Below are 25,554 nucleotides of genomic sequence, written 5' to 3'. Positions count from 1 at the left end.
TTACGCCTGTAATTCCAGCACTTTGGGAGGCTGAGGTAGGTGGATTGCAAGGTCAGGAGATCGACCTGGCCAACATGGTGAAACCCTGTCTCTACCAAATTACACACACACAAAAATAGCTGGGCGTTGTGGCGCACACCTGTAGTCCCAGCTACTCGGGAGGCTGAGGCAGAAGAATCACTTGAACCCAGGAGGCAGAGGTTGCGGTGAGCTGTTATCGCACCCCTGCACTCCAGTCAGGCGATAGAGTGAGACTCCGTCTCAAAAACCAAAGCAAAACAAAACAAAACAACAAAGTTTTATCTTGGATTACCTAGAGGTAGAAAAGTTAAGAACTGGAGGTGGCTTCCAGTCATGTGACCTGAGCACATGAGGCCAGTGGAATGCTGGCGCTGAAAGCATCTATGTGGCAGCTGGACATGTCCTTTTCACTGGCTTCAGCTGCCTTTTTTAGATGAAGATTGTATTCACAGTGACTGTGAGCTCCTTAGATGCAGAAACTGTATTAGTGTTAAACACTGTTGTGTATGCCTGGCATGGCATGAGGACAGTATAGATATTTCCAAGATCTCTCTTCAAGGCCATCCTTGGATCCCAGAGCCTGAGACAGTGTTAGGGATCTTGGAAGCACTGCCAACATGTCTGACATTCAAGAAGCCACTAACAGCTCCTAATTGTAAACCTGCATGAGAACCAGAGGTCTGCACAAGTGACAGAAAGTGACCTCAGAGGTGAGTCTCAGCTTCCTCAAGTCACTATGTAACTGCCCAGTTATTCATTGTGCTCAGTGACCCAGATACCGTTTAATTCATGCATAGCCAGCTGTATAAGAGACTGGGGATTTATTACTCCAATCAGTCTCCCTGAAAATTTGGAGACTGAAGTTTCTAAGGATAACTTGGCAGGTTGGGGGCCAGAGGATAGGCAGTGCTGATTGGATGGGTCAGAGATGAAGTCACAGGGGTCAAAGTGGGTTTTTCTAGCTGTCTTTTGTTTCTGGGTGGGATCACAGAACAGGTTGAGCCAGATTATTGGCCTGGGTGGCACCAGCTGGTGCATCAGAACACAGGGTCTAGGAAATATCTTCAGCACCAATGTTAGGTTTTACAATAGTGATGTTATCCCTAGGAGCAACTGGGAAGGTTCGGAATCTTGCAGCCTGTGGGTGCGTGACTCCTAAACCATAATTTCTAATCTTGTGGTTAATTTGTTAGTTTTACAATGGCAATCTTGTCCCCAGGCAAGTAAGGGATTTGATTTGGGAAAGGACTTTTACTGGCTTTGTTTCAAAGTTCAACTTTAAACTACGTTCTACCCAAAGATAGTTCATCCTATGCCCAGGAATAAACAAGGGCAGCCTGGAGGTTAGAACCAAGATGGAGTCAGTTAGGCCATATCCCTTTCACTGTTGTAACTTTCTCACTGTTTTAGTTTTTGTAAAGGTGATTTCAACTATTGGAGCCAGCTTTGACCAAGCAGCTGTGGATGGAAGTGAGAGACAAATTGGGGTCACCATACAATCAGCAGAGACCAATGCAAGATATATTTTGTCATTTCAGTGAAAATTTGGCTCAGGTTTATTGTCTGAGATCAGTTGATAACTTGTGGTTGTTCAGGAGTTTCAAGATTACTAGTTTAGAAAAACAAAGAAATTCTAAAGGATTTTGAAGACTTGGCTGGAAAACTCCCATGGTCAAACACTTTAATTATAAGGAAAATTAATGCTGATTTTTTTTTTTTTTTGAGATGGAGTCTTGCTCTGTCGGCCAGGTTGGAGTGCAGTGGCATGATCTTGGCTCGCTGTGCAACCTCCACCTCCCTGGTTCAAGTAATTCGCCTGCCTCAGCCTCCTGAGTAGCTGGGACTACAAGCACCCACCACCACACCCGGCTAATTTTTGTATTTGTATTTTTAGTAGAGATGGGGTTTCACCATATTGTCCAGGCTGGTCTCGAACTCCTGACCTTGTGATCTGCCCGTCTCAGTCTCCCAAACTGCTGGGATTACAGGTGTGAGCCATTGCGCCCGGCCAATTAATGTTGATTTTAAGGGAAAAAAGAAAAAAAAAAAAAGCTCAAAAAGATAATTCAGAATTCAAGTAAAAGTAAGGTTGATGATGGATAAGAAGTCCAAACAGATGAAAGAGATGTTAAAAAAAGAGTTCATTCACTACAATGTTTTAGATTCACACATCTTAGATTATTGTGAAAATCCAGCCATCAAAGGAGATAGCAACATTAGTAGGTGATGATTTGGCATCTTGCAAAGATGAGACTGATGAAAGCAAAAAAGAAGAAACAGCATCAAGTGTCAAGTTTAGAGTCATGTGCAACAGAGTAGGAGAGAAACCTTGCTTTCCCTCAAATGAGGCTGGAAGAGATTCTGGGGGTGATGTTTAAGGCTATTTTAAGTGGAAGGCCGACATGACCAACTTGGATGTTGCGATTCTTTTGAATATCCATGATATCATTGTGGGCGTGGCATCGACTAAAGCGAGTCTCCATTGAAGACATATCACATATTTTGGACCTATGACTCTTTTGTACCTATCAGTATTTTGGACCTATGGGCACATTTTGGACCTATCAACTCTTGCCCCTGGGATATCCAGCCTCTGTGGTCTGCTACCTTATGTTATAATAGTCGATCCAATGTGTGGAACAGGGGCAATACCAATAGAGGGGACTACTGAATGTTTTCACATTATATTCTGGTGATAATAATCCCCTGGTTGTGAATAGAGCAGCAAGCAATGTCACATCTTTATTGATCAAGAGCCAAATTAAAGAAGGCTAACCATCCGGAAGCTTGCCCATAGATGCTGTTCAATGGGATATCTGCAATCTGCCATTGAGAACTGGCTCTGTGGATATTATTGTAGCAGATTTGCCGTTTGGAAAAAGGATGGTATCCAAGAAGAGAAATTGGAACCTTCATCCAGCTTGCCTACGGGAGATGAGTTGTGTCTGTGTACACCTACAACAGGCCAAGCTGTACGATGTACTCAGGATGTGAAATGCTTTACCAAAGCATTATCTGGCATGTGACATGTATGGTGAAAAGTGGATACAGTTCGGGTGAACACTGGGGGTCTTTGTGCTGCAGTTTATATTTTGAAGTGTACACCTCAAGCTTTTGTTCATCCTTCAGAACAAGATGGAGAAACAGGAACTCTGGTAATGCAAAGATTGAAGATGACTAATAATACTCGTATTTCCCAACACTGGAAATGTCAGCATGAAGAACTTGCTTTAAGAGCAAAACAGTATTAACAAAATTGCAGTCTGCACTCTTTAAACCTGTTCAAAGCTCTTCACCCTAGTTGGCAAAAGGTGTGAATGTAATGTAATGAGATTGAAAGAGTCTTATGAGAAAGCAGAGCTTTTCCTTGGCACTGTTTTGTATTTTGGGCTATTAGTATGTTGCTTACAATGCTTTTAAAGATGCCTAGTGAAACGCCTAGTAAAACGCTGTGAGATTTGGGTGTAGAACATTTTATTTTCAGGCTTAAAATATTTTTTTTTTTTTTTTTTGAGACGGAGTCTGGCTTTGTCGCCCAGGCTGGAGTGCAGTGGCCGGATCTCAGCTCACTGCAAGCTCCGCCTCCCGGGTTCACGCCATTCTCCTGCCTCAGCCTCCCGAGTAGCTGGGACTACAGGCGCCCGCCACTTCGCCCGGCTAGTTTTTTGTATTTTTTAGTAGAGACGGGGTTTCACCGTGTTAGTCAGGATGGTCTCGATCTCCTGACCTCGTGATCCGTCCGTCTCGGCCTCCCAAAGTGCTGGGATTACAGGCTTGAGCCACCGCGCCTGGCCAAAACATTTTTTTTAAAAAAAGTATAGTTTTTTGTAGAGATAGGGGTCTCACCATGTTGCCCAGGCTGGTCTTGAACTCCTGGACTCAAGCAATCCTCCCAAAGTTTTGGGATTACAGGTGTGAACCACAGCACCTGACCTATTTTCAGGGTTTACAGGCTGTTTTCTGTTGTGCCAAGTGCAAAGCTACTCTGGCCTAAAGGAAAGGCAGAGAACATAATTACATCTTAGGCCACATTTCATTGCCTACGTATCTGTGCTATTCAGTTGTTCAAATTCTTTAACTCTAGAAGTGAAGTATTGCATTTTGTGAACAATGTTTGCCCCATAAGATGAAATCTCACAAGTCCTATAGAAAAGTTTACCATCTGCCTTAAAAATTAAAATGCACATCTGTTATTCAGGTTAATATGCATCTGTTATTCAGAACTAAAATAGAGGATTAGGATTTATCAAAGGGATTGCAAAAATACTGTTGTTAGTAGTAGCATAGAGCATTACTATTTGTAAATAGCAGAGGCAGGGTGCGGTGGCTCACGCCTGTAATCCCATCACTTTGGGAGGCCGAGGCAGGTGGATCACCTGAGGTCAGGAATTGGAGACCAGCCTGGTCAACATGGTGAAACCCTGTCTCTACTAAAAATAAAAAAGTTAGCTGGGTGTAGTGGTGCATGCCTGTAATTCCGGCTACTTGGGAGGCTGAGACAGGAGAATTGCTTGAACCCAGGAGGTGGAGGTTGCAGTGAGCCAAGTTTGCACCACTGCACTCCAGCCTGGGCAACAGGGTGAGACCCCATCTCAAAAAAAAAACAAAACAAAAAAAACAAAAAATAACAGACACGTTGGTATTTGAGGCCAACAAAGCAAATTAAAAGAAATTTTTTCTTCCAGTAAAAAAAAAAAAAAAAAAAGGACAAATGAAGAACTAGGATGATGCATGTGAGCTTATAGTGGCTGTCCTGTGAGCTAAGGGGAAAGGACACTGCTTGTTTTTGCGAGCAACGTAGGTATGGTTCCCACAAAAAGATCCTTGCAGCACTGTTGAGGGAAGCCCAACATTAGAAGACAAGATCCTGGATAAGGCAGTGCTTTTATGAAATATGCTTCCAGTGGCTAGGGGCTATCTTCAAGTGACATTATATGCAGAAGACAACATCAGACAAAAAAAAACATCAAGGAACATTTGAGCACCCAAGCCTCTTGGGGAGCCCCATAAATACTTGGTTATTATTGTTAATAACTGGTTATTAATAATGTGGTGGTGTGTGTTTGGAAGTTCTGCTTTAATGCAAGTAAGGGTAACAAGTCAAGGAAATTTAAGTCTAAATGTAAATGGGACCTTGTCTAGTTCTATAAGGCTGAGGAGTTTTACTTAGGATACCTAAGATTTTTTTTCTTTCTTCTTTCTTTTTTTTTTTGTTTTGGCGATAGTCTCCCTCTGTAGCCCAGGCTGGAGTGCAGCATGTAATCCTGGCTCACTGCAACCTCTATCTCCTGGGTTCAAGCGATTCTCCTGCCTCAGCCTCTGAGTATCTGGGATTACAGGCGTGCGCCATCATGCCTGGCTACTTTTTGTGTTTTTTGTAGGGATGGGGTTTCACCATTTGGCCCAGGCTGGTCTCGAACTCCTAACCTGAAGTGATCCACCTGCCTCAGCCTCCGAAAGTGTTGGGATTACAGGCGTGAACCACCGTGCCTGGCCTAGGATACCTAAGAGTTTTAGTGCCGACTGGGCGCGGTGGCTCATGCCTGTAATCCCAGCACTTTGGGAGGCCGAGGTGGGCAGATCACGAGGTCAGATCGAGACCATCCTGGCTAACACAGTGAAACCCCCTCTCTACTAAAAATACAAAAAATTATCTTGGTGTGGTGGCAGGCGCCTGTAGTCCCAGCTACTGGGGAGGCTGAGGCAGGAGAATGGCGTGAACCCTGAAGGCAGAGCTTGCAGTGAGCCGAGATCGTGTCACTGCACTCCAGCCTGGGCAACAGTGAGACTCCGCCTCAAAATAAAAGAAGAATATTTTTAGTGCCTTGTCTTAAAAAAAAAAAAAAAAAAACTACACTTGGGAGCCCAATATGTAAGAGCAAATGGGCTATATTCAAAGGAGGAATTGGAGTCCCAGAGACCTGCTCACTCTGTACTCCTATTTTAACTACCCCCCTACCCCCTCACCACCTCTGAGGTGGTGGCTTCTGGTGGCACCTCTGAGGAATTCCCAAGGCTCTGCAGAAAGGGTTTGAAAGCCACTATTTTTTCTTTGGTTACTTTTACTATGTATTATTAAGAAGTAAATATTGGACAGGCGTGGTTGTTCACTTGAGGACAGGAGTTCGATACCAGCTTGGACAACATGGTGAAACTTCCATCTCTACTAAAAATACAAAAATTAGCCGTGCGTGTTGGCACACATCTGTAATCCCAGCTACTCGGAGGCTGAGGTACAAGAATCACTTCAACTCGGGAGGCAGAGGTTGCAGTGAGCCAAGATGGCACCACTGCACTTCAGCCTGGGTGACAGAGCAAGACTGTCTCAAAAAAAAAGGGTAAATATTTTCATGTTTCTGCATGGTCAGGGCTTTCTGAGCGTAGAAAAGTAGAACCTGGGTTAAAAGACAAGCCTTGGGAGTTAAAAGATGACTTAAGGGATATAAAACCCAGAGCGCTGGAGGCATTCCCAAGATTGTAAACCCAGTAACATTTATCTTACCTTCTCCTGGAGACATTTATTTATGTTCCAAAGGGTAAGAGCCCAGGGATCTTCCCCTTTTCTTCCCAAGGAGAATTTGCTTACCATAGGTAGATTAGCTTTCTTTCACTTTCTTAGGCGAAGGCGGCAGCTGGGCAGTTATCCTGTACAAACTTACAGATTCAAAATTTTGGGATTCTTCTCCTGTAGTTCAACCCTTACCTATAAATGGGTTTTCATTGCATTGTCTATGGGATATTAGGTATGGGAAAATTATGTATTTCTTGACTTAAGTAATAATAACTCTGATCTCTGCTCCAGAAACTTTGTGTTTACTTTCAGGTTACAAGAATGAATAAATATAGAGATTAAAAACTTAAATATTTTTATGTAAAACACTTCTTAGGAGAATATACTTAATAATGTATCTGTACAGAAATGATTGTATGTATACTTCAGGTTTAAGCTTTACCTTAGTATCCCTGAAACTTTTCAGATTATCTCAGTTTTCCTTATAGAGGTGCTTATTGTTAGCTGTTTCATGTTAAAGACTACTAATAGTGGAAAAGTAAATGCTTCTATAGGATGTGATTAGCTCACTCATTGATAGGGTTAGACCTGCACTGAGCACAGTAGATTACTTAACTGTCACTTAAATAATGATCTCATTGATAAAGGGAGAATTAGAAGTGGCTTGTTTTCAAGGGTTTCTGAGAGCCGGATTCTACTGCTTCATTAAAATGTGATATTTTGGGGCCAGGCATAGTTGTTCACGCCTGTAATCCCAGCACTTTGGGAGGCCGAGGCAGGCAGCTCATGAGGTCAAGAGTTCAAGACCAGCCTGGCCAACATGGTGGAACCCCGTCTCTACTAAAAATGCAAAAATTAGCCAGGTGTGGTTGTGCATGTCTGTAATCCCTGCTACTCGGGAGGTTGAGGCAGGAAAATCGCTTGAACCTGGGAGGTGGAGGTTGCAGTGAGCCGAGAGGGCACCACTGCACTCCAGCCTGGGTGACAGAGCAAGACTCCATACCAAAAAAAAAAAAAAAAAAAAAAAAAGTGGTATTTTCATTTCCAATTATGCAAGGTAGTCAAGCACAAGAGAAATGTTTTATACATATTTACTTCTTTGTAGACTAATATTCGTCACCCAAGTGTAACACAGGTATTAATGCATTAACTTATGCTTATAAACGTTTTCACTGAAAATAATAACATTACTGACAGATTATTTCTGTATGAAGAAAAACAGAGTATGAATATTGTTTTCCAGATACAAAGACTAAAAGTTTATTTAAAAATGAGTAAATATGGCTGAGTGTGGTGGCTCACGCCTGCAATCCCAGCACTTTGGGAGGCCAAGGCAGGCAGATCATCTGAGGTCAGAAGTTCGAGACCAGCCTGACCAATATGGTGAAACCCATCTCTACTAAAAATACAAAAATTAGCTGGGCGTGTTTGGCGTGCGCCTGTAGGCCATACTACTCGGGAGGCTAAGACAGGAGAATTGCTCGACTGGAGGGTTAGAGGTTGCAGTGAGCTGAGATGGTGCCACTGCACTCCAACCTGGGTGACAGAGTAAGATTCTGTCTCAAATAAATAAATAAATAAGTAAAATAAATAAATAAAATGCGTAAATAAATTTTTTATGTCCCTAGCATTTACATATTTGTATTTTTTTCAATTGTTAAAATGATGGATACATTTTGCAGAAAATGTGAAATATTTAGGAAAATAGAAAGCAAGGAAAAATACAGATCTCTTTTTAAATTTGTATTTCTTGAGACAGGGTCTGGCTCTATTGCCTATGATGAAGTGTAGTGGCATGATCACAGCTCATTGTAGCTTTGACCTCACTGGCCCAAGTGATCCTCCTACCTCAGCCTGCTTTTGTATTTTTTTTTTTTTTTTTTGGGATGGAGTCTCGCTCTGTCGCCCAGGCTGGAGTGCAGTGGCACGATCTGGGCTCACTGCAAGCTCCGCCTCCCAGGTTCAGGCCATTCTCTTGCCTCAGCCTCCCGAGTAGCTGGGACTACAGGCGCCCGCTACCACACCCGGCTAATTTTTTGTATTTTTAGTAGAGACGGGGTTTCACCATGTTAGCCAGGATGGTCTCGATCTCCTGACCTTGTGAACCGCCCGCCTCGGCCTCCCAAAGTGCTGGGATTACAGGCGTGAGCCACCGAGCCCGGCCTGTATTTTTTTAATAGAGACAGGATTTACTCATATTGCTCAGACTGGTCTCCAGTTCCTGGGCTCAAGTGATTTGCCTGCCTTGGCCTCCCAAAGTGCTGAGATTATAGGTGTGAGCCACCACGTCTGGTCAGATAATTTCTTTATGGCCGGTTTTTACACAGATATGGCAGAGAGACAATTGGAGTAGTATTTTTAAGTTTTGTGGCTGGCATTGGGGAAAAGAGGTCTGGTTTCTGTGACCCTTGTTGGGGAAGAAGTTGTTTTTTGTTGTTGTTGTTTTTTGTTGTTTTTTTCGTTGTTGTTTGTTTGTTTGTTTCTGAGACTGAGTCTCGCTCTGTTGCCAGGCTGGAGTGCAGTGGCGTGATCTCGGCTCACTGCACTCTGCCTCCTGGGTTCGAGCAATTGCCCTGCCTCAGCCTCCCGAGTACAGGTGCACACCACCACGCACAGCTAATTTGTTTGTATTTTAGTAGAGAGGAGGATTCACCATGTTGGCCAGGGTGGTCTCATTTCCTGACTTTGTTATCTGCCCACCTTGGCCTCCCAAAGTGCTGGAATTACAGGTGTGAGCCACCGCTCCTGGCTGAATTCTAGTTTTTATAGCTATCCTCAGAGGAGAATGGGACTGAGAGATAGGAAGGCAGGAGGTCAGAGAAAAACTTTGGCTTCTGAGGCTGCTGTGATGCCTACATTTTAGAGTATGGTTTCTGTGCTTCAACAATGGTAAACACCTACCTTTCTTCTGGGAGGGAGTCTGGAATTGTGGTACATGGTAAGCAGACAGTGCCTATGTAAATAGTGTTCATTGAAAACCGAGGTTCTGAGTCTCTAATAGAGTTCCCTGGGCACAAACTTTGCATGTTTCTATATCTATTTTTTGTTGTTGCCGGAGAAAGAAGCATGCCTGATGTGGCCTTCCATGAGAGCAAAAGAACATAAGCAGCCTTTGCATGGCATGAATTTTTTCCATCTCTACCTGTGTCTTTTCCTCTCGTTGGTCCTGTCATATGTCATTTTGCTGTAGTAAACCTTAGCTCTGTATACAACCAGATGATTAGGTCCTGTGGATCCTCCTAGCAAATCACTGAAAATATGGGTGGTCTTGGGAATCCCTGAAACAATACCAAAGGCAGAAACCATAAAATAATTTTCTTTTTTTTAAAGATGGAGACCCGCTCTGTCGCCCAGGATGGAGTGCAGTGGCGCAATCTCGGCTCACTGCAACCTCTTGCTCCCAGGTTCAAGCGATTCTTCTGCTTCAGCCTCCCAGATAGCTGGGATTACAGGCGTGTGCCACCACACCTGGCTAGTTTTTGTATTTTTAGTAGAGATGGGGTTTCACCCTGTTGGCCAGGCTGGTCTCGAACTCCTGACCTCAGGTAATCCACCCTCCTTGGCTTCCCAAAGTGCTGGGATTACAGGTGTGAGCCACCATGCCCAGCTAATTTTTGTATTTTAGTAGAGACGGGGTTTCACTATGTTGGCCAGGATGGTCTTGAACTCCTGGCCTCAGGTGATCTGTCCACCTCGGGCCCCACAAAGTCCTGGGATTACAGGTGTGAGCCACCATGCCTGACCCTTGAATTTTTTTTTTCTTTTTTTTTTTTGAGACGGAGACTGCTCTGTCATGCAGACTGGAGTGCAGTGGCGCAATCTTGGCTTGCTCACTGCAACCTTCTCCTCCTGGGTTCAAGTGATTCTCCTGCCTCAGCCTGCCGAGTAGCAGGGACTACAGGCACCTGCCACCACGCCTGGCTAATTTTTTTGTATTTTTAGTAGAGACAAGGTTTCATCATATTGGCCAAACTGGTCTCGAACTACTGACCTTGTGATCCGCCTGACTCGGCCTCCCAAAGTGCTGGGATTACAGACGTGAGCCACCGCGCCTGGTCTGAATTGTTTATGTAAAGAGAAAATTGGAAATTAATTGCAAAAGTTGAGGATTTGGCCAGGCATGGTGGCTCACTCCTGTAATCCCAGCACTTTGTGAGGCCAAGGCGGGCGGATCACGAGGTCAGGAAATCAAGACCACGGTGAAACCCCGTTTCTACTAAAAATACAAAAAATTAGCTGGGCGAGGTGGCGGGTGCCTGTGGTCCCAGCTACTTGGGAGGTTGAGGCAGAAGAATGGCATGGACCCGGGAGGCAGAGCTTGCAGTGAGCTGAGATCGCGCCACTGCACTCCAACCTGGGGGACAGAGCGAGACTCCATCTCAAAAAAAAAAAAAAAAAAAAAAAAAAGTTGAGGATTGTTTTTTCTGTTTCTATTGTGTCTCTTTTGTTTACTTTATTAATGTAACAGAGGCTTCAGAAAATTAATATTAATTAGTTGTATTGGAAGGTGAATTCCTATTTTATTTTTTATTATGCATAAACATTTGATGCTGAAAATTCATGTCCCCTCTGCCTCCAGAGATTTCAGAAAAAGAAATCTAATTAAAAATTATCATCTCGATGTGATTCTTTTGTGAGTGATTGTGTTAAAGAGGAATAAAGTGGATGATGATGAGACAATAATTAATCTGTAATTATGTCAATACATACTCATGAATTTCCATGATGAACAGAACTGAAGCCTCCTTGAGTCCATGAAGATCTTTTACTCTCCTTTTCCACGAACCTCGTTTCTTATTCCCCATGAACCTAGAAATTGAAAAAAATTATTGCCTGGTGACTCCCAAATTATAATTTCCCTGGAATGTCTTCCAGTGGATACTAATTTTCCAGGTACCATCAACTCCTAAAATTTCCTGTCAAACTAGGTTGTTAGGAACAGAGCTTCTTCCATGACTTTGGACACATGCTGGAAAGGAAACATCATGCTGTTACAGATAAAGCTTCAGCAGATTAAGAGAGCATGCTTTGAAGCGAGGCCCATTTTCTGCCTCTTCGTGCATAAGGTCTGGTGGTTAAGTTCTCTGTGAATCATCAAATTAAAAAATTATTTTGGTGTATATAAAAGGTTTCTGTTTCATATTGCTGTTTGAGCAGTTTGTTTTGTGACTTGGCCTTTAAAAAAGTTTTTTAATCTCAGTAGTTGGCTAGTATGGGTGGGAAGAGATGCCATGATTCCTGTCACACAGATGAGCCACTTGTGTGGGCATCTGTCAATTATCCCTGCGCTGGTGTTGCTCAAGTTTATTTGTGTCGTCTAAACCCCAGGGCCAAGTACCAGGGGAGTCCTACCAAGCAGCTTTGGCAAGCATAGAATTGATGGCAGCTTCATTATAATTATACTTCTTTGCATGGTTGACCAGCTGTATCATCATAATAGCTTTCCATACTAGAGGCCAAAAAGACAGAGAGATATACAAGCTGCTCAATATATTTCAACAAATTACATTACAATTTATGCCTTTTCCAACTGTTTTATGCCTTGTAATCATCCCCTACTCCCACCCAGCCCATCAGTTCTTTCACAAATAGGCAAAATTTGACTGTAGATATCCTTTTTAAGTATAGTGCATTAAGAAATGATTTTTTCTTGTTCCTTAGAATAATCGTACTAAGATTATTGTTTTCAAACAAGAAGTTATTTGCTGTAATAGATCATGTGACTGTATAATACATATATAGTAATGATGATAGTAATAACAATTGCAGGCCAGGTGTGGTGGTTCATGCCTATAACCCCAGAGCTTTGGGAGGCTGAGGCTGGTGGATCACTTAAGATCAGGAATTCAAGACCAGCCTGGCCAACATGGGGAAACCCCATCTCTACGAAAAATATTTTAAAATTTGCTGGATGTGGTAGCACGCACTTTTAATCCCAGCTACTCGGGAGGCTGAGGCAGGAGAATCACTTGAACCCAGGAGGTGGAGGTTGCAAGGAGCGGAGATTGTGCCTCTGCACTCCAGCCTGGGTGACAGAGCTAGACTCCGTCTTTAAAAAAATAAAAATAACAATTGCAACTTTTAGTAGCATTTACTTTATGCCAGGGAGTGTACTAAACACTTTATATACAACATTTCATTTAAAACTTGCAAACTCAATGAGACAGGTGCTTCAGATGAGGAAAGGGAAGCTTTGATAAGTGGAGTTACCTCATGCAATGTCACTGAGCTTGTATATAGTAGAGCAGGGAGTTGAATCCAGACAGTCTGCTCTTAATGATTTAAAACTCACTCATTGATTTTGACTTAAATATGCTCTAGAAGTCCTTTCTGAGTGTCTTATCAGATAATAAAAGTAAAATTCCATTACCTGATATTAAATGAATTCGGTTTAAAAGTTTTTGCTTCATTAAATGGCCAACTATTACATGAAACGATATTCAACATCATTAGTCATCAGTGAGATGCAAATTAAAACCACAACAAGAAACCTTTATATGCCCATTCGAACAGCTAACATTAAAAAATGAACAATTCCATGGCTGGGCGTGGTGGCTCACATCTGTAATCCCATCATTTTGGGAGGCTGAGGCAGGTGGATCACCTGAGGTCAGGAGTTTGAGACCAGCCTGGCCAACATGATGAAACCCTGTCTCTACTAAAACTACAAAAATTAGTCAGGCATGGTGGTGGGTGCCTGTAATTCCAGCTACTTGGGAGGCTGAGGCAGGAGAATTGCTTGAACCCAGGAGGTGGAGGTTGCAGTGAGCCAAGTTTACGCCACTGCACTCCAGCCTGGGTGACAGAGTGAGACTCTACCTCAAAAAAAAAAAAAAAAAAAGAACAATTCCTATATTTCAAAGATGTGGAACATATGTAACTCTTACACAATGTGGTACAAGCATTTTAGAAATCTGTTTAGGCTGTTTCTTAAAAAGCTGTACATGCACTTACCATATAACTCAGCCATTCCACTAAGTATTTACACAAGAGAAATGAAGACATGTTCTCACAAAGATTTGTACACAAATGTTCATAGCATCTTGATTCACTGTAGCCTAAAAACCAATTCAGTGTCCATCAACAGCTGAATGTATAAACAAATGTAGTATATCCGTACAGTAGAGTATACTCATAAAAATGCAACAACGTGATGAAACTCAGAATCATTATGCTTAAGGAGAGAAGCCAGACACAAAAGTACATACGTTTTTCATTTATATAAAATTCTAGATCATGAAAATTAAATTATAGTGACAGAAAGCAGACCAGTGGATGTCTGAAGCTGGAAATTGAGGAAGAGGTAGTTTGCAAAGGGCAAGTGGAAAGTTTTAGGTGCTGGAAAGTTCTCTTTCTTGATTGTGGAGGTGATTTTGTTACAGGCGGGTCTTTATTCTTAGAGCTCCCAAGATGGTGGCGGCCGTTCCCAAGATGGCGGCAAGCCTTTTGTTCTCTGACCTGGGGTTCATGGCCTCACGGATTCCAAGGAATGGAACCTTGGGCCATGCGGTGAGTGTTACAGCTCTATTAAAAGGCGTGGGTCACAGAAGAGAACCATGGAACCCAGTGACTAGTGTTCAGCTCAATTAGGACAAACCCGGGCACTTAGCAATGCAGGAATAATGGCGAACCTTTAGCCTGATCAAGAGTGGCAGTGGGCACCTCACTGGATCAGAAACACAGCGGACACCCTGCGGGATCCGGAGGGGTGGAAGTCAGTGGTAGGTCTGTGAAGGCAGCAAACAGCGGTGATGGACAGTGAGTGAAAGCTCAGCTCGAGCTGTAAAAAACACAGACCAGAAAAAGAATGTGCAGTTGCAAGACTTAATAGAGTGAAAACAGAGCTTCCATACAATGGGAGGGGACCCAAAGGTGGTTGCCCACTCCCGGCTCAAATGCCTAGGGTTTATATCCCAATCATTGTCCCTTCCCCTGTGCTCTCAGGTGATATATGATTTGACTACTTCTTTACCTCCTGCTTTTAGCCTAATTTGTATTTTAGTGAGCCCTCTTTACTACCTGATTGGTTGGATGTGAGCTGAGTTAGAAGCCCCATGTTTAAAGGTGGGTGCGGTCACCTTCCAAGCTAGGCTTAGGAATTCTTAGTTGGCCTAGGAAATCCAGCTAGTCCTGTCTCTCAGTCCCACCTCTCAACAGGAGAACCCAAGTGCTATTGGGGAAGTTGGCTGACGACTGCTCTAACTGCTTCCTGCTGAATTGGGGCATAGTAGGGGTCATGCAGTTGAGATTTCTTCAGGAGGGGTGCCTTGGATGTCATTAACATCAGAGCATGGGCTAGCAGGCTGGTCCAGGGGTCCGTGGTAGATCTTAGTCATGGACTGCATCTGGGGCTCCATTTGAAGAATGATTTGTAGTTTAACAGCTTCAATTCTGGAAGACAACTTAACGAGGAGGTTAAAGATACAGGGATTGAAATGTATGGCCTGAAGTGCAGGGGATTCTTTCTCTGGCACACTTCACAGGCCCTGACTATCTGATTGATAGTTTTTAAAAGGCCTGGTCCAGTAAATGATTTGGCCATCTGATGCGTGCTATCAATGCCTAAGTGAAAGGTTTGGTGAAGGGTTTTAAGTAATTTCCATTGGTTAGCTGCAGGCAAAAGTATTTTTCCTTCTTCCATGGCTAGCCATCCTGAGGGGAGGAAACTATGTTCTCGTGAGGTTCCCCATTCTATTTCTTCTGCTGAGTACTGGGACTTGGTTTCCCAGAGGGGATTACCTCATACTAGGGGATCTTCTATAAGCATTTTTAATGGAGGGTCTCGCCTTGCGGCTCTTTTGGCTTCAATATCTGCTTGGCGGTTCCCTTCTATTTGCCTTTCCTTTCCTTTCTGATGACCCCAGCAGTGTAAGACTGCTACCTCTTTAGGTTTCTGTACAGCCAATAATAATCTCCTAATGACTTCCTGATGTTTGATAGGTGTTCCCTCAGAAGTTAGGAATTCCCTTTCTCTCCATACTGCTGCATGGGCGTGGAGGACTAGGTAAGCATACTTAGAGTCTGTATATATATTTACCCTTTTTCGTTCTCCTAATTATAGTGTACAATGGCCCCTGCTTTTGCTAGGATGTCTGTCCCTGACAAAGGAATGGGGCTTTCAGGCATAATTAGAAAGGCACGTGAAAAGAGTAAAGTTCCCCAGTCACAACTTACTGGCTGGGAGAAGTATCTAGTGACTGCCTGCCCTAGGACCCCTAGGATAGTGACAGATCTGGAGGACAGTTATCTGGCACAGGAGACTAAGACTGAGAAGGCCGCACCAGTGTCCAGGAGACAGTTAACTTCCTGGCCCTCAATGGTCAAGCATACCTGGGGCTCTGTGAGGGTGATGGCATAAGCTGGCACTTGCCCCGGGCACCCTCAGTCCTGCTGCTGGATCATCTGGTTAGTGGTTTCTGGGGCAGTGGGCCTTCCAGTGATTCCCTTGACATAAGGGGCATGGATGAGGAGGAAGCTTATTTCTATTCAGACAATCTTTTTTTAAAGTGTCCTTGTAGACCGCACTGGAAGCAAGCCCTATTAGGCATTAGATTTGCCTAGCCTTTCCCTTTTCCAGAGCCTCCAAAGTCCGCTTGCCTGAGGGCCACAACTAAAGTGGTGGCCTTTTTTTTTAAAATCCCATTTGTCCTGTTCTGCCTGCTCCTCCTGTTCTCTATTATAAAAAACTGAGGCTGCCAAGTTCAATAGGGTTTCTAAGTTTTGCTCTGGGCCTAAGGTGGACTTTTGAAATTTTTTTCTAATGTCTGCAACTGACTGAGTAATAAACTTACCCTTTAAGATTAGTTGTCCTTCAATAGAGTCAGGTGACAGAGAGCTATGCTTCCTCAATGCCTCTCTTAGTTTCTCCAGAAAGGCAGTCTCTCTTCCTTTCCCTGTGTTGTAATGGACATCATTGAATAATTTATAGACTTCTTCCTAGTTTTCCTTAGTCCTTCTAGCATGCAAGTTAGCAAATGTCGTGGCAACAATCTCCATGTTCTGATTCTGTGTCCCAGTGAGGGTCTACACTGGGAACTGCCTGCTAACCTGTGGGGAACTGTTCTCTTTCCTCTGTTGTCATCCTATCATTGACCTGACTGAGATACCAGAGATCGCTAAACTCTCGGGCTGCAGTTATGGCGGCACTTCTCTCATTTGGGATTAGTGTCTGATCTAGCAATAACATTATATCTCTCCATGTCAGATCAAAGGATTGTCCTAACCCTTGTAAAACATCAATATAGCCATCAGGGTTATCTGAGAATTTACCTAGGTCTATTTTAATTTGCTTCAAGTCTGTCAGGGAAAAAAGGTACATACACTGACTGGGCCGAATTCTCCAGAATACATCTTAGGGGCGTTTTTGCCTTAGGGGAACTTTTCCCATCTGAAAAAAGAACACAGTGATGCCAGCACCTCTAGTCATTTTCTGATGAGCATTAGTCCTAAGGTGTCCTCTGTGGTCCTAATGCTTATTCCTTTCCAGGGTGTGTAACCACCCATGAACCTCTGCTTATCGGATTAGTTAGGCTCACTGATGTAGCAAACCTGCACCTGTTTTCCCGCCTTTCTTGACCACAAAGTGTTGTGCCCAGACCCTCTATTCCCCAAAGAAGACCACCAGAGTCCAGAGTCAAAGCCAAGCGGCAAGGATCTTTACGACAAGTTCGAACTTGGTCCCTCCATTACACAGCATACAAGAGGGCCCCGAACAATGTGAGTGTTTGCTTTTTATAGCCCGAAAGTTACAGGGGAACAAAGGAATTCTTTTTGGTTCCCGCGCTTTCAGTAAAACTTTGAACGGCTGCCTCCTTATCGGAGACTTTTCCAGGTGGTGTTTGTACTGGGCTCAGGAAGTTTGAGAGATATATGGCGATATGTGGTGGGATGGGAGGATGGGATGTGTTTGTACTGGGCTCAGGAAGTTTGAGAGCTATATGGCGATATGTGGTGGGATGGGAGGATGGGATGTGTTTGTATTGGGCTTGTTTGTTTTGAGCCCGGGGCTGAGGAATGTGCCCGGCTCCTCTCATTCCCCTCTTCTTTTCAGGTATCTCTAGAGCCAATCTTGGGTCTTACAAGTCTGATTCTGTTTCAGCGTCTACAGGTTGGTATTGGGCTCTGAGGACCATGAGTTGTACAGTGTCAAATCTTTCTCTAACGAACCGCAAAATTCTGTTAACAACACAAGGTCCTACGGTAAGCAGAAATAGAAGACTCAGCAGGGGTCCAAGGAAGGGGGCTAACAGAGAAAACATAGATGAGTTCCACCATTGGTCTGCAGCTGAAGCAAACTGCCGTGTTCTTACTTCTGTGCTTAACTTGCGTAACTGTTGGACCCGGTCCTCCACAAGTCCTGATTCATTTATGTAGAAACAACAGTCTTCCTTTAGGAACATACACGTACCCCCTTTTTCAGCAGTGAGTAGGTCTAAGGCCCTCCGGTTCTGCAAGGTTACCTGTGCTAGGGACGTGAGCTGCCGCTGGAGGGAGGCAAGGGACTCAGCTGACTCCTCCATAGCAATGGCAAATTGTTGGTACAGCTTGTTACTTTCTATGAGGGTGTGACCTAAGGCTCCCCCCGCCAGTCCGGCTGCCATGAAGGATGCGGTGAGGGAGATTCCTGCAATGAGGGGGAGAAATATGGCTCGTGCAGGTCTCGGTCTAGGGACTGGGTGAATAACAGCACTAGTCCAGTTACTGGTATACCCTAGGAACTCTCCAGCAGTAAGTAGAGTCAACCGGGGAACTAATGTGACAGGAAGACACAGTAGGTTGGTAACAGAGGGGCTTGATAGGTTTTTAGATAATGTTCCATTACACCAGAAGAATATGCCTGATGGAGCCCTTAAGGTGATATTAGGGGGCATTGCAGTGATGCTGCAGAGGCTGGAATTAGTTCCTGAGAAACAGTAGGGAAACTTTTCTTGACTGGGGTTTAGGTATAGTGGCACGTTAGGGATAGGGGCATATGAGAGGTTTCGGTGGTTGTTAGCTTGGGCAGAGGTAGAGGATCCCCACGGCAGGGGGACAGCGGTTAGCGGTGGACGCCCTAGAGTGGCACACAGAAAGCAGCCAGACAGGCTGTGAAGTCCTGTAAGGTTAGCAAGTTCTAATCCTTCTTGCAATAATTTTAACCAGGGAAAAGGACGTAAATCTTGTGTCAGGCGGTTTTCTTGTCGCTGGATATTTCCATGGACCAGGGGCCGTACCTGCACTTGACCCCGCCACAGATAGAGGTGACTGCTAGGCCATGTGGAGGCGGAGGAGTAGTATACAGCCCTGTGTTGAGGCGTGGTCCAGCGGGAGTTCCAGGGGTCTCTAACTATCCATGTATATGAAAGGTCTCCATCTTGTCTACGATGGAAGGGCCATCTGGGATTTATCTGTTCTTTTCCACCCCACCATTGGTATTTATGGACGATACAATAGTTATAAGGGCAGCCGGCACTTTGGTGCCACCAATAGTGCTTACAATTGTATTGAGTCTGATCATACTCGAAGCATATCATTGGTGCCACTGGTTTGGCTATTGGGAAATCGGTAAAATTTAGTAAAATTGGGCTATTGCACCCTGAGGAGGGGCAATTTGCACTGGCCACTAATTTCCCGGGCTTATGAGGTTGCCCAGGGTGGGTTTGGTTTTCATAAAGCCAGAATCTCCAGACAAAGGGATTAGGAGCTGGCTTTATGTTTTCCCCAGCGGCCACTAGGGCGACCAACGTTAGAGTCAGACTACCTAACTGCATGTTTGCAGTGAGCTATGCTGTCGGCGCAGGGTGAGTTTTAAGGGGTTGTTCTTAGCTCTGTCCACAGTCCACGTGTCCGGTGCTTCAGCCGCCGCCGTGATTGGTCCCAGGAGGTCGGAGGTTGGGTCCACCGGCTTGACATGGGTGTAGTGGATCCACGACGCGATGCCTTCTACCTTTAGGGCGGTGGGTGTGGTTAGGAGTACCTGGAGTGGTCCTTTCCACCTGGGTTCTAGGGTCTCTTGTCGGTGTCGCTTGACCAGGACCCAGTCTCCTGGCTGGTACGGATGGGGTGTCGGCGGGGGACCGGTCTCATATAGTTCCTTCAGCTTGGGCCAGATTTCTTGATGAATTTTCTGCAAGGCTTGTAGGGAAAATAAGAGTTCAGAGACATTTTCTGTTTCAGACTTGAGCAGATCATCTTTTAGGCTGGGAACTAGGGGTGGGGGTCTACCATACATGATTTCATAAGGGGTAAGGCCCAGTCTGTAAGGGGTATTACGGGCCCGGAACAGAGCGTAGGGGAGAAGGACTACCCAATTAGCGCCAGTCTCCATAGTCAATTTAGTTAAGGTCTCTTTTAAGGTCCGATTCATCCTTTCTACCTGTCCTGAACTCTGGGGCCTGTAAGCGCAATGGAGTTTCCAATTTGCCCCAAGGATGGAAGCCAAATCCTGACTTACCTTAGCGACGAAAGCAGGCCCATTATCTGACCCTATCTGGACGGGGAAGCCATACCTGGGAAGGATATCTTCCAGAATTTTCTTTGCTACGACCTGAGCAGTTTCTCTTTTGGTTGGGAATGCTTCAGTCCACCCTGAAAAAGTATCTACAAAGACAAGTAAGTACCGGTACCCGTACTTTCCTGGCTTTATTTCAGTAAAATCTACTTCCCAGTAGATACCGGGCCTGGTTCCCCTGAGCCTTGTTCCTGTTGCAGCTTGAGATTGGGGGTATGCGTTGTTAAGCTGGCAGACTTTGCAACTTGTCACGATACTGCTGGCCGTCTCAGCTATATGTCTGATTTTGAGCTTGGAGCGTCTGATCAGGTCTATCATCTGCCGGGCCCCCAGGTGGGTGGTTCGGTGGATGTGTTCTAACACCTGTTGTCCTAATTTTTCTGGTAGGATGGTTTGGTCATTAGTATCAGTCCACCACCCATTCTGGACTTGTTTCAGGGGAAGTTTGTCAATCCACTGGAGATCTTGTTCTGAATATTCAGGGAAATTTGGCAAGTCCCGGGGGCCCGGGTCAGGGAGCTGGAGTGTAAGGAGTTGGCTGGGAGCCTTTGCCACATTCCTTGCAGTTTGGTCTGCCAGAAAGTTGCCTTGAGCAGTTGGAGTAGTTGGTTTCTGATGCCCTGGGCAATGCACAATGGCTAACTTTTCTGGCCTCCATAGGGCTGTTAGCAGGGCTAGGATCTCTTGCTTGTTTTTTATCTCTTTTCCTTCAGCCGTCAGTAACCCTCGCTCCCTGTAAATGGCCCCAGGTATATGCGCCGTTGCAAAAGCATATCGGCTGTCTGTATATACTGTCAGCTTCTTCCCCGCCCCTAAGGTAAGAGCTTGGGTGAGCGCAATCAGTTCGGCCTTCTGGGCCGATGTCCCCGGGGGCAGGGGTTCCACCCAGATTACCTCAGTCTCTGAAGTCACTGCCGCTCCAGCGTACCTCTGGCCTTGATGCATGAAGCTGCTCCCATCAGTGAACCAGACGAGGTCGGCGTCAGGAAGTGGGCGGTCCTGCAGGTCTTCTCGAACTCCGTGCACCTGAGCTAGTATCTCAGTGCAGTCATGGAGTGGGGCGTCCAGGTCCGGGTTGGGCAGCAGCGAGGCAGGGTTTAAGGTCGTTGGGGGCAGGAAAGTTATCCTGAGAGGATTTAGTAGTAGTCCTTGGTAGTGGGTGAGCCGGGCGTTACTCATCCATCGATTAGGTGGCTGTTTGAGTACACCTTCGATGGCATGTGGAATAACGACCCGCAATTCTTGTCCCATGACAAGTTTATCAGCATCTTGCACCATCAGAGCCGTGGCCGCAATCATTCGGAGACAAGGGGGCCACCTGGCAGCCACTGGGTCTAACTTCTTTGACAGGTAGGCAACTGGCCTCCGCCAGGGGCCTAAGTTCTGAGTTATTACCGCCTTGGCGACACCCGTATTCTCGTCCACATATAGGTGGAAGGGCTTGGTAACATCAGGTAGCCCCAGTGCAGGCGCAGAGAGTAAGGCGGTTTTAATCTGTTGGAAAGCCGACTCGGCTTCGTCTGTCCAATTAAATGGCTGCTGCCCCCAGGTTGTCTGATACAAGGGTTTAGCCAGTTCTGCGAACCCAGGTATCCATAGTCTGCAAAATCCCGCTGACCCCAGGAATTCCCTCACTTGTCGGGTGGATTGTGGCCTGGGGATCTGCAGAACAGTTTGTTTCCAGGCGTCTGTTAACCAGCGCTGCCCTTCTTTAAGCAGGTACCCTAGATATGTTACCTCTGGCTTACAGATTTGAGCTTTCTTTGCCAAGGCTCAGTAGCCCAGATTCCCCAGAGCTTGTAAGAGACCCTTGGTCCCTTGGATGCAAGCTTCTTGGGTCTCAGCAGCAATTAGGAGGTCATCAACATACTGTAGTAAAGTTATTTCAGGGTGTTTGCGTCGGTACTCACCCAGGTCTTCATGGAGGGCCTCATCGAACAGGGTAGGAGAGTTTTTAAATCCCTGCGGCAGCCTGGTCCATGTCAATTGGCCACTTATGCCCCTATCAGGGTCATTCCACTCGAAGGCGAAGAGCTTTTGGCTCTGAGGGGCTAAAGGCAAACTGAAGAAAGCATCTTTCAAATCTAAAACAGTGTACCATTGATGTTTAGGGTTTAAGGTACTCAGGAGGGTATACGGGTTAGGCACAGTTGGATGTATGTCCACAACCCTCTTATTGATTTCTCTTAAGTCTTGTACAGGTCTGTATTCTCCACTATTAGGTTTTCGTACCGGCAACAATGGAGTATTCCAGGGCGAGTGACATGGGCGAAGGACCCCTTGGTCAAGGAGCCGGCGGATATGCGGGGCAATTCCTTTCTTGGCCTCTAGGGGCATCGGGTATTGGCGTACCTGCACGGGGTCTGTCCCAGGCTTAAGTTCAACAAACAAGGCAGGACGGTGTTTTGCTAGTCCTAAGCCCCCCGTTTCCGCCCAAGCTTCTGGATATTGCTGGAGCCAGGTTGCTATGTCCTGGTCAGGGGCCGCTCGCTCCTGGTGGAGCCGGTACTCATCTTCTAGGGTTATAGTCAGGACGGACACGGGCCGATTGTGGGAGCTGGTCACGACCGGCCCTTCAGGGAGGAAATGGATCTGTGCTCCCATTTTAGTTAGCAGGTCTCTCCCTAATAGGGGACAGGGGCTCTCAGGGATGACCAGGAAAGAATGGGTTACATTCTTGGCTCCGAGGTTTACTGTCCTTTGTGTTGTCCATGGGTATTTTTTAACTCCTGTGGCCCCTTGTACCCACGAGGACTTGGAGGACAATTTCCCATTAGTTTTAACTAAGACTGAGTGCTGTGCTCCGTATCGACCAAGAACTGGACTGGAGACCCCTCCACTTGCAAAGTTACCCTAGGTTCGGGGAGGGGATCCGAACCCCGTCTTCCCTAGTCTTCATCTTGAGTGACTAGTACGGGTGTAGACCTAGGGGGTCCCTGTCCTCATTGTTTCTTTTTGGGGCAGTCTCTTACCCAGTGGCCAGCCTCCTTGCAGTAGGCACATTGGTCTTTTCTCAGGTTATCATGCCTGGGGGGCCGCCTAGGTTGGGTGTACTCTGGCTGTAGATGCTCTTTCTGTACCACTGCTGCCAGGACCTTGGTCATTTTTTCAGTGGCCTTAAATTGCCTTTCCTCTGGAGTATCTCTGTTATTGTAAACCCGCTGGGCTATCTGAAGGAGGTCTTGAATCCGCTTTCCTTCCAAGTCTTCTAATTTCTGGAGTTTTTTTTAAATATCTGGGGCTGCCTGATTTATGAAAGACATTACAACAGCTGCCTGACTTCCTGGAGCCTCTGGATCTATGGGGGTGTACTGTCTAAAAGCTTCCATTAATCTTTCTAAGTAGGTGGCTGGGCTCTCTGTCTTTCCCTGCAGAATAGAATATACTTTAGCCAAATTAGTGGGCTTGCGAGCAGCTGCCCGGAGACCTGCCATTAGAGTCTGGCGATAAAGGTGTAGCCGTCCCCTACCTTCTGCCGTGTTGTAGTTCCACGCTGGCCTGGTCAGAGGAAAGGTCGCGTTTATGAGGTCGGGGTTGGCAGTCGGTTGACTGTCGTCCCCCGGGACCAGCTTTCTAGCTTCTACCTGTATTCTCTCTCGCTCTTCCGTGGTAAACAAGATTCGGAGGAGCTGCTGGCAATCATCCCAAGTGGGCTGGTGGGTGAACATGACACTATCCAGTAAAGCCAGTAAATCTTTGGGGTTGTCTGAAAACCGAGCACTCTGAGTCTTCCAGTTATACAGATCACTGGTGGAGAATGGCCAGTACTGGAGCCTGGGGATTCCTGTGTCATCTGGGGGTCCTATTTCCCGAAGGGGTAAAGCCACCATGGAGTCAGGCGGCTGGGGGGGGCTAGCCCGCGAAGTGCACCCTCGCGTCCGCCCCGCTGGCCCTTCAAAGTTACCTTCCCTGTCAGCCGGCCCGTGTGTGCCGGCTGCCTCCCCTCCGCCTGCTCCCTCCCGCGACTCAGCCCGGGGAGCCGGGGCCTGGGGCCCGGAGGGGTACGGAGGGGGTTCTGTGAACAGTGGGTCCCCGCTATCAGGTAGAACAGGATGGGGGGGCAGTTGGTTGCTTGGATTTTAGTGGTCGAGCAACCAGTGTCTTACAGGGTTCAGAGGCTAATTGGAAAGGGGACAGCCAAGGAGGCGGGTTCTCAACAAGGTCCTGCCATATGAGGATATATGGGATTTGATCTAAGTGGCCCGCACGCCCAGGTAGGAAAATCTTGGACTTTACCCTAGTGATGACCACAAGTCGGAAGGTCCCTTCGGGTGGCCACCCTACATCAAAGGCAGGCCATTCGGAGCGACACAGAGTAATTAGCTTTCCTTTCCTGATTTCCATACCAAGATCATGGCCCCTTGCTCTTACTTCTTTGAAATTATTTGTAAAGAGAGATAGAGGAGTGCTCTGGGTATTACCCATCCTGTAATAATTTGTAGTCCCTTCCTGTAAAGGAATGTGGGTTTGAATCCCTGCAAAGGAAATCTGATCTGACTTATTAATGATATTTGGTCGCGATCGTGCTCCCACAGCCCAGATCAGAGACAGTTACTGCCCAAACCGCAGACCAGTGCTCGGGGCAGTTCAGGTCAGAGACAGCTACTGCCCAAACCCCAAACCGGCGGTCGGGGCAGTTCAGATCAGAGACAGCAACTGCCCAAACCCCAAACCGGCGCTCGGGGCAGTGCAGATCAGAGACGGCTACTGCCCAAACCCCAAACCGGCGCTCGGGGCAGTTCAGATCAGAGACAGCAACTGCCCAAACCCCAAACCGGCGGTCGGGGCAGTGCAGATCAGAGACAGCTACTGCCCAAACCCCAAACCGGCGGTCGGGGCAGTTCAGATCAGAGACAGCTACTGCCCAAACCCCAAACCGGCGCTCGGGGCAGTGCAGATCAGAGACAGCAACTGCCCAAACCCCAAACCGGCGGTCAGGGCAGTTCAGATCAGAGACAGCAACTGCCCAAACCCCAAACCGGCGCTCGGGGCAGTTCAGATCAGAGACAGCAACTGCCCAAACCCCAAACTGGCGGTCGGGGCAGTTCAGATCGTCAGCTAGATCAGACGAGCGCCAGGGGATGTCTCCCACCGGTCTCCGCTGGCTGTCCTATAGCGCGTCCGCCAGGACTGTGCCAGCTCCAGTTTCAGACCTCGCGAGTCACAGATTCAGATTCAGAACAGACACAGACAGACAAACGGAGACGAGCCGGCTCACCTATCAGTAAGTAGATCGATCCTAGTAGATCCGTTGACCAGGGGTCTGGTGGGCTTGGGGGAATCCCGGACGAGCCCCCAGATGTTGTGCCCAGACCCTCTATTCCCCAAAGAAGACCACCAGAGTCCAGAGTCAAAGCCAAGCGGCAAGGATCTTTACGACAAGTTCGAACTTGGTCCCTCCATTACACAGCATACAAGAGGGCCCCGAACAATGCGAGTGTTTGCTTTTTATAGCCCGAAAGTTACAGGGGAACAAAGGAATTCTTTTTGGTTCCCGCACTTTCAGTAAAACTTTGAACGGCTGCCTCCTTAT

At 46.3% G+C, this 25,554-nt stretch overlaps 1 protein-coding gene and 1 pseudogene across 1 annotated transcript in view; both read left to right on the top strand.

Annotated features, from left to right (window-relative positions):
* The window catches only part of SUGCT (succinyl-CoA:glutarate-CoA transferase), a 736,947-nt gene that overhangs the window by 20,906 nt on the left and 690,487 nt on the right, over positions 1-25,554 (top strand). The gene's annotated exons all lie outside the window — the stretch shown is intronic.
* On the top strand, positions 639-25,083 carry LOC112620544 (annotated as a pseudogene).

Source organism: Theropithecus gelada, chromosome 3 (genome assembly GCF_003255815.1).
Source record: "Theropithecus gelada isolate Dixy chromosome 3, Tgel_1.0, whole genome shotgun sequence".
Taxonomy (NCBI): domain Eukaryota; kingdom Metazoa; phylum Chordata; class Mammalia; order Primates; family Cercopithecidae; genus Theropithecus; species Theropithecus gelada.
Note: the sequence above shows the minus strand (reverse complement) of the source record. Positions and strands in the feature narration are given on the sequence as shown.